General features: G+C 44.9%; 1 protein-coding gene across 2 annotated transcripts in view; it reads left to right on the top strand.

Annotated features, from left to right (window-relative positions):
- Positions 1-2,310: 2,310 nt before the first annotated feature.
- The window catches only part of TUBA1C (tubulin, alpha 1c), a 53,631-nt gene continuing 47,016 nt past the window's right edge, over positions 2,311-8,925 (top strand). For both annotated transcript variants that reach the window (XM_011987582.1, XM_011987583.1), the window contains exon 1: positions 2,311-2,549. The gene's annotated coding sequence lies outside the window, so the exon portion shown is untranslated. The remainder of the gene's footprint in view (positions 2,550-8,925) is intronic.

The raw sequence follows: 8,925 nt of genomic DNA, 5'->3' as shown, positions 1-8,925 counted from the left end.
GGAAAATATCCCTTATTTCTCAAAGCTCAAGTCAGGAATCACTTACTTACTTCCTTTTTTTTTTAGACACCATCTTGTACTGTCGCCCAGGCTGGAGTGCAATAGCGTGATCTTGTCTCACTGCAAGCTCCGCCTTCCTGGTTCAAGTGATTCTCCTGCTTCAGCCTCCCGAGTAGCTGGGATTACAGGCGCCCACCACCACACCTGGCTAATATTTTATATTTTTACTAGAGACAGGGTTTCACCCAGGCTAGTCTCAAACTCCTAACCTTGTGATCCACCCACCTTGGCCTCCCAAAGTGCTGGGATTACAAGCATGAGCCACTGTGCCCAGCCAAGAATCACTTCCTTTGACATTTTTCTGATTCCTTGAATCTCAACTAAGGAAAACAGTATTTCCTCCTCCCACTGTGGCCCCACAGTGCTCCCCTGCATGTTAAGTGTTGACACTGCTGGCTCCTTGAGGCTGTGTCTTACTCATCAGAGTAGGCTTATCAGCCCACAGGGGTTTAGCAAATAATGAGCTTTTAATAAATGCTTTTGAGCAGTTGAATGAACTGTACATGAATGGGTTTATATTACAACCCGGTAAACACTAAATTTGTTCCACGGAGAAATTCCTACCAGTTGCTCCTGCTCACAGCTCTTGAGGCCATGGGCGTGGCCAGGACTGGGTCAAGGACAGGGCCACCCCTGTGTAAGAGTAGGGCCCAGGCGTCCAGCCTGTTGAGGTCCATCCTGTGCTTCTATGACAGTTGTGTGGCATTTGATGACTCAGGTTCTAGTACAAGGCCACTGAGTTCTCAGTAAACTCAGTAAATTCAGGGAAGCATTTCTAAACATATGGTCCTTTGGCTGGGCATGGGGGCTCACACCTGTAATCCCAGCACTTTGGGAGGCTGAGGTGAGCAGATCACCTTAGGTTAGGAGTTCAAGACCAGCCTGGTCAACATGATGAAACTCTGTCTCTACTAAAAATATAAAAATTAGCCGGGTATGGTGGTGGGCACCTGAAGTCCCAGCTACCCAGGAGGTTGAGGCAGGAGAATCGCTTGAACCTGGGAGGTGGAGGTTGCAGTGAGCCGAGATGGAGCCACTGCACTCCAGCCTGGGCAACAGAGTGAGACTCTACCTCAAAAAAATAAGAAAAATAAAAATAAAAATACAGTCCTTGGGTGAGGAAAATTCTTTCCTCAGAGAAAGAGAGTCCTTTCCTGGCCAATATAGTTAATTATCAAGCATAGGATAAATTAGAGAAAGGCAGGTTTGTGACAAAACTGATCAGAAGCCGTTTGCATAGTGCTAGGTGTTAAACATCTATTAGCTAATTTCATGACACTGTCATGTGACTTCTCACTTTTCATCTGTGTTTTTTAATCTTCCAAGAAAAGTAATCAGACTAGATGATCTCTAAGATCACTTCCCATTCTATCATTTCATTGTCTGGTTCTTACCTAATACCAATATAATGTGTGTTTGAGATGGTGAAGGTTCAGGAGTTCTTGGCGACATTTCACAGACAGGAAACAGGGCAGCGGGGCACGGGGTTTGCTTCAGATCCATGGATCCTTGCTGAGCTCTGCTTCATTAAGTGATCAATATTTCCTGGCTCCTGGGTGGAACTGCAGTTACATTTCCCTTTGGAAAAGCTGGTCTGTTTTTCCCAATAGGCCTGCAGAAAAAAACCAAGGCTGGCCGGGTGCGGTGGCTCATGCCTGTAATCCTAGCACTTTGGAAGGCCAAGGCAGGCGGATGACCCGAGGTCAGGAGTTCGAGACCAGTTGTCAACATGGTGAAACCCCGTCTCTACTAAAAATACAAAAATTAGCTGGGCGTGGTGGCACACGCCTGTAATCCCAGCTACTCAGGGGGCTCAGGCAGGAGAATCGCTTGAACCCGGGATGTGGAGGTTGCAATGAGCCGAGATCTTGCCATGGTGCTCCAGCCTGGGCAACAGAGCAAGACTCTGTCTCAAAAAGAAAAAAACCAGGGTCAGAGTATTGTTATGAAAAATACAACAGCACCATTTATTCTACTCCCACAGCCTACCTAGGCTTTGAAGCTCATAGTATTGAGAGTAAGAAAACTCAGAGGTGCTAAGACTGCCAGTCTTAGGCTGGAGGAGAAGAGGAATAGATGTGAAGCTGCTAAGGAGCAATTTCAGTGATCTGTGGACTAGGATGGAGGAGGGGGCAGGGACCTGATCCCAAGGGCACAATGACAAGGTCAGCCTCATCTCTTCTCTCTGTTCTTGGCAACAGCCAGTCTAGCCAGAAAGAGCAACCTGTCAAATCTAATTAGAGTAGAAGAAAGTGAACAATGGGCGCCCAGCTCTAAAATGACAGCCTGTTCAATGGGGTGGAGGAGCTCGGGAGGGATGAGTGCTTTGTGTGCTTGGAATTAGATCCTTCAAATGGATCCTTTCTGAACTCCAACTGCACATCTCTAACTGGATTCTTATTTACTTCACCAGGACTCTTCAGCTCCCTACGCCTTTTAACACATGCACATTCAGCCAAAGCAGAGGAGAACCTGGCTGTGATTCAAAGGTAAGGCTGGAATAGTAATGTAATGTAAATAGTTTCATCATGCATGGCTTGGACATGGTACTGTGTGCATGCAACTGATATTTATGAATTTGTTTCTATTTCTTGTTTCATGTTTAATTATATTGGTGGCATTAGTGTTTATCTTATTATTTCTGCAATTCTTTTCATTATAAGGCTTATTATTGGAATCTTGAAATTTCAGAGCAGCCTGAAGTTTTATTAGGACCACAGATAAACATATTTTAAGATGCAATACACGTTAATTATATTTTTGTCTTATACTTTAAATGGCCTCTCTGATTTGGATATTTTAGTTTTTGAATCAAAAGTGGGTTGCACAGGGAAGAGGCATATTTTATAAATGGAATCAAATGAGCATATCCCTTAAAATAAATGCATGAATACAGGCTATTGAAGCTTAAAAACCATGCATCTGCAGAATCTGAAGTCTCAAATTACAGAGGCCTATCTATTATCAGCAAATATTATACTAAAGACTAACGGTTTACTAATTTTACTCTACTTCAGTGTGGGATACTCAGACATCTTAAAGGTGTGAGGAAAAACAATTCTGTGAAGTGGGATGCAGAGAATGGGAAGAGAGTAGGCGCTAACACAATCTGCAATTTACAAGTCTCTGTCCCCCAGGTTTGGATGGTCTTTCCTATGCATTATCTCATTTAATCCTCAGGGCACCCTGTGAAGTGTGTTACTATCCTCTCCACTCTGCAGATAAGGAAACTAAGGCCCTGAGAAACTAGCCCAAGGTTACAGAGAAAGGCAGTCGGGCCTTGAACCCAGGTGGTCTGCTTCCAAGTCTATTGAACTTCTCAGGAATCTATTTCTGGTAGACACAGGAGACATTAAATTTTAAAAAATCATTAAAGTATTAATAATGTCAACACGAGGACACTCCTCTAATCTATTGGCCTTCCCTGGACATGAAGGAGGCGGTGGATTTCAGCTTGGTGTATTTGTATCACTTTCCCCACTTTACTGCATGTTGCGAACCTTTATCTTTTTTTTTTTTTTTTTTGACACAGAGTCTTGCCCTGTTGCCCAGACTGGAGTGCAGTGGCATAATCTCAGCTCACTGCAACCTCTGCCTCACGGGTTCAAGCAATTCTCTGCCTCAGCCTCCCAAGTAGCTGGGATTACAGCTGTGCACCACCATGCCCGGCTAATTTTTGTATTTTTAGTAGAGACAGGGTTTCACCATCTTGGCCAGGCTGATCTTGAACTCTGACCTCAGGTCATCCGCCCTCCTCGGGCTCCCAAACTGCTGGGATTACAGGTGTGAGCCACTGGACCCGGTATATTTTCTAACAGCATCATTTGTTTCTTTTCTGTCCTTTTTTTCTTTACATACCCATTATATGAATAAATTATCTTGTAAAAAGACAAAGGAAAAGTCTGCCAGTACTGCTCGCTTCACCCCAAACCCAGTCTTCTCCCCAGAGAAACACCTGTTAACAATTTGGGGTATAACCAACTATTTCCTACCTGTTTGCATAGAGGTGTGTGTGTGTGTGCACATTACATTGTTTTGTATGACTTTTTAGAATAAATTGTGCCATGTTGTGTTTTCTATTCTTAACTTGCTTTTTTTATTTATTTCTTTATTTTATTTTTTGAGATGGAGTCTTGCTCTGTCGCCTAGACTGTAATGGCACAGTATAGGCTCACTGCAACCTCTGCCGCCTGGGTTCAAGCGATTCTCCTGCCTCAGCCTCCCTACTAGCGGGGACTATAGGCACGTGCCACCATACCCTGCTAACTTTTGTATTTTTAGTAGAGACAGGGTTTCACCATGTTGGCCAGGCTGGTCTCAAACTCCTGACCTCGTGATCTGCCTGCCTTGGCCTCCCAAAGTGTTGGGATTAAAGGCGTGAGCCACCATGCCTGGCCTTTTATTTTATTTTATTTTATTTATTTTATTTTTTAGAACAGTCTATGCCTTGTGGAAATCTTTACCTGGCAGTATGCTAAAATCTAATTCATTCTATTTAACTCTTACATAGCATTTCATGAATCATGACTTGTACTGCTTTCTCTCTACCTCATCTGTGCTTTTGAAATGGTTTAATGGCATACAAGTCGACATTTAACCCTATTTGTACTTATGGGGCAGGTAGAGACAGGCGCAAGCTTTCTGGCTGGCTGGAGTGTTACTAACAACATAGGAGAAGAAGGAAAGGTGAGACACGCCCACACCAGCACTGTGAGCCTAAGTGAGAGGCCTGGGGCAGGTACAGTGTTATCAGTAGATTCGTTCCCTCTCTGCCTCTGAATATTTGAGCGTTTACCTTTTTCTTGAACCCAGCTGTTCTCCAGACATTTATTCCTTATACATGAGATAACAGTAACATACTCCACAGGGTGCCATGGGGATTAAACTAGAAAATGTGCAGGAGAAGACATCAAGCCCAGGCATATTGCAACATGTTCCGTTATGAATTGTGCCTGTGCTGACCCTTTTCCCTCTCCCTCTCAAATCATGTATTGTTTTTTAAATTTTATTTGAGCTCATTTGCTCTGAAGGACTATCCCTCTCACTTCAGATATTAGGTTGCAAGGCTCAAAGCAGGGTGGTTAATAAATGGAGCTATGGAAGTCATCTTGAGATGTTCTGGTGCAGGACTGTGCCTGAAAGCATTGGAAACTGACTGAGAGCTGGACTCAAGTCCTGATGTGGATACTTAACTACCGGTGTGACTTGGGTAATGTTTTGTCATCTGGAAAATAAGGGTAATCCTAATAGTAATACTTAAGTCTATGGGGTGTGGTCAGGTGTAAATGAGATAATGTATGAAAAGAACTTAGTATAGTTTCTGGTATAGAGGAAGGTCAGCTGCTGTCATTATTATTTAGAAAAGTTGCACCATCCCCACTTTCATTTTCTGGCTATAAAGTATCACTGTCTAGTTTCCTCAGAAGTGACAATAAAAACAGGCTTAATCTCAGAGCACAGCTGTTTGTTGTTCCGTTAGTCCATAATTATTTTTTATTGTTATTTTTTATAGGCAGGGCCTCACTCTGTTGCCCAGCCTGGAGTGCAGAGGTGCAATTATAGCTCACTGCAGCCTCAAACTCCTGGGCGCAAGTGATCCTCCTGTCTCACCCTCCCAAGGAGCTGGGACTAACTACAGGCATGCACCACCACTCCCAGCTAATTTTTAATAATTTTTTGTAGACGTAGGATCTTGTGTTGCCCAAACTGGTCTCCAACTCCTGAGCTCAAGCAATCCTTCCGCCTCAGCCTCCCAAAGTGCTGGGATTACAGGTGTGAGCCAGCACTAATTTCTTTTTTAAGTAAGTATTCCCTGAGTGACCACTGCATGTGTAATACCTTGCTGGGCACTGTAAGAAATATAAAGGAAGTGCGAAACAGGGCTCTTGCCCTCAAAGTGCTTACAAATTTTAAATGTAATCCCCTTAACACTGGAGAGAACACAGCGTAGTACTGTGAACATACGTGCCATGGCTATTTTTCTTTAAATTTCTGCTACATTAAATATAGATAGATAGATACAGATATAGATATAGACATACAGATGGAGTCTCGCTATGTTGACTAGGCTGGTCTTGAACTCCTGGCCTCAATTGATCCTCCCATCTCAGCCTCCTGAAGGGCTACGATTACAGGCGTGCACCACTGCGCCTGGCCTTCTGTTACTTGCAGAGGCATCTATAATTCTTGGACACCTCCTCATATGTTCTGTGTCTAGCTTCAGAATTATTGTAGAAGCTTGCCTGAAGGTCACCTATAGAACCTGAGCCATTAGATCATCTGTCCCTAAACGCTAATGCTAGGCTGGTTTCCTGGCTGGGGGTGGCTCTCACTTCCTCCTGAGAGCCTGAGAGAAAGAGAACAAGAACTGATTGGGAGGAGCTGCCCTCCGGGCTACCCAACGCTTGCTTCCACAGTAACGTGCAGACAGTCCCTTGTTCTGGACACAACAGGAGCGGATATTTAGAAGGCAGATTAAATCCAAAGAGTAGAAACTGTCTGAAGGGGCCTGAGGAAGCTGTGTGAAGGGAATGAAACAACCTTATTTTTGTGGATAAATTCCCAGGAAATGAACCTATAGTATTTACAAAATGTCCACCTAGTCCTTCTCAGCACAGTAAGCTTTCTCTGACCCACAGAACCCATTTTCTGTTTGGATGTGAACTCACTGCAGCCTGCCCAACATGAAATTCCAACTGGACATAAAAGGCCACTTCAGCTGTCAAGCCACGTGTGGATTTCGGTTTAAGAATCAGCCCAGGCAGCAGATGCTCCGAGTGCTTGGGGAGTGGCACGCCTATTCCTGATGCAGAAGTCAGGCACCCTTTGTCTTGATCCCCCACTTAAATCAGGGATAGGCAATTCTGAATTTTAAAAAAGGAGCTATGTTAAATCCTTCTTATGAGAAAAAAATATCACTTATAATGTGCAAAGTTGAGGTTTCTCAGAGAGCTCTCCCTTTTACTGCTGAACGGGCTTCTTAGCAGGCAAAGATATCTGCTCAGTAAATTATACCCCTGTGAAGAAGCGATTCCTAAGTGTAATGTGTATGACTTGCCGTTTTTGGGTTAAGTACAATTTCAAACACTCTGTCTCCACCACCTTTTTTTCTGGAGGTGTTCTTTTTATTTTATTTTATTCTTTCAAAGTGGGGCACATTTCTGAAATTTTTGCTGGGAAACTCAGAATACGAACTTAATCTAAAAATAGTTTGACCCTACATTTCAGAGAGTTCAGGGCTTCAAAACTATGCTGTCCAAACACGATTGGTGATTAATTTATTTTGACCCCCTACAAGAAGTGAAAGCAGCTGGTTTACGAGACTTGAGAGACAGCCCATTTTCCAAGGGAGAACAAAGAGAAAGTGGCCACCCCTCCCCCCGGGAGCGCGCTTTGCTTTGTCTGAGCGGACTCCCTCCAGGGACTGCCGCGAGGGAGGCTCAAAGCTGTGTCCTTGCGATTAATTTGGTACACTTGGTTCAGCAGCCCGGGGAATGTGCGGAGATGTGTGCCTGCACAGTATCAATGTTATCAGCTGCCCTGTTCATGTCGCCTCTCCCTGAAGGACACTTTCATGACACAGTAACACTTAGGAGGACGTTCCCCTCCTTTACTTCTGTTTCTCTGCTGATAAACAAATGTCAGGCATCTTCCTGGATCCGGTCCCTGATTCACTAAGTTACTGTACATCCATTGCCCTTTTCTGTCCTCCAAACACTGAGCTCTCAGTGCTTTTCTGGCTGGATCCAGATTGTGCAGGTTACAGCCCCACTGGTCCCTTTCAGGACCTGGGGGCCCAACCTTCCATCTCCAGGGCCTCAAGAAGCCTTCCATTCCTGATGGATTCCCAATTACCGTGTTTCTGGTGCTACCAGACAAAAGAGAAGGCCCTGTTTTGACCCAGAGCCCCATAGCTGTGCCCTGATGGGAGATGAGAATTTTGATGTCTGACAACAGGAACCTGATCAACAGGGTGACTCCTAGACCGAGTGAACCGTGGTCCGTCCACGAGCCTTCATCACTAGAGGAAAAACGGAGATGAATGATTATGACGCTTGAAACAGTGAACTTCTGCAAATGGGAGGGTCCGGAAGGTTATTCCGGAGTCACTGGGCAAGGTGAAAGGCAGGGCTGCGTAAGAGAAAGGGTCTGCTCAGTGCAGGGCAGCATAAACTCTGCAACATAAAAAGAGGGAAGCTGCGCTCTGACATCATCTTGCGGGTTGCAGTTCCCGGTAACAGGGCTGGCTCCAGAGCAGAAGCGCAACCCGTCATCTTCTTGCGGGCCGCAGCCATAGGTGGAGAAAGGTGGTACCACAAGGCTTTCCCAGTGGATGACGGTGACGCGCAATAAGCAGACGATTGCAGAGGCTCCTGTCAAATGGGTGCAGAGAAAAGGGAAGTAGGGAGAGGAGGAGGGACTTAGAAATGGCACTGCAACGATCCTGGAATAAAAACGAGGGGCCACAGTCAGAAATGACAAACGCCTCCACCTTGAAATACAACCCCTAGCCCATTTATCCAATTCGCCTCTGATAACTGCTTTTAATATGTTGTAAATCCCATTAAAGCAGGATAGAATAAATGAAAGCAGTCTCCTACCAGGTTCTAATTTTCATTCTCCTTTAGGATTGTCTTAAATAACAAGGACACCCTAAAAATCAAGTCCACCCTGTTTAGCTGTGGCAAGCGTTAAAAACCGTTAAGCTCGTTGAAACACTGCTCTCCAAACCAAAGCAGGCCTCAGGTATCTCTGCAGAGCAGAAAGGAGGCTGTGGTTGTGTCCATGACTTTGCTTCCTTGGTTAGGGCGGTGACGTGCAGCGCCAGGTCCTGGGCCTGGGCTCCCACCCGCGTGGCGCCGCAGC

Source organism: Mandrillus leucophaeus, unplaced genomic scaffold (genome assembly GCF_000951045.1).
Source record: "Mandrillus leucophaeus isolate KB7577 unplaced genomic scaffold, Mleu.le_1.0 Scaffold313, whole genome shotgun sequence".
In the NCBI taxonomy this organism is placed as follows: Eukaryota; Metazoa; Chordata; class Mammalia; order Primates; family Cercopithecidae; genus Mandrillus; species Mandrillus leucophaeus.
The sequence above is the reverse complement of the archived record's forward strand: the minus strand, read 5'-3'. Positions and strand labels throughout refer to the sequence as shown.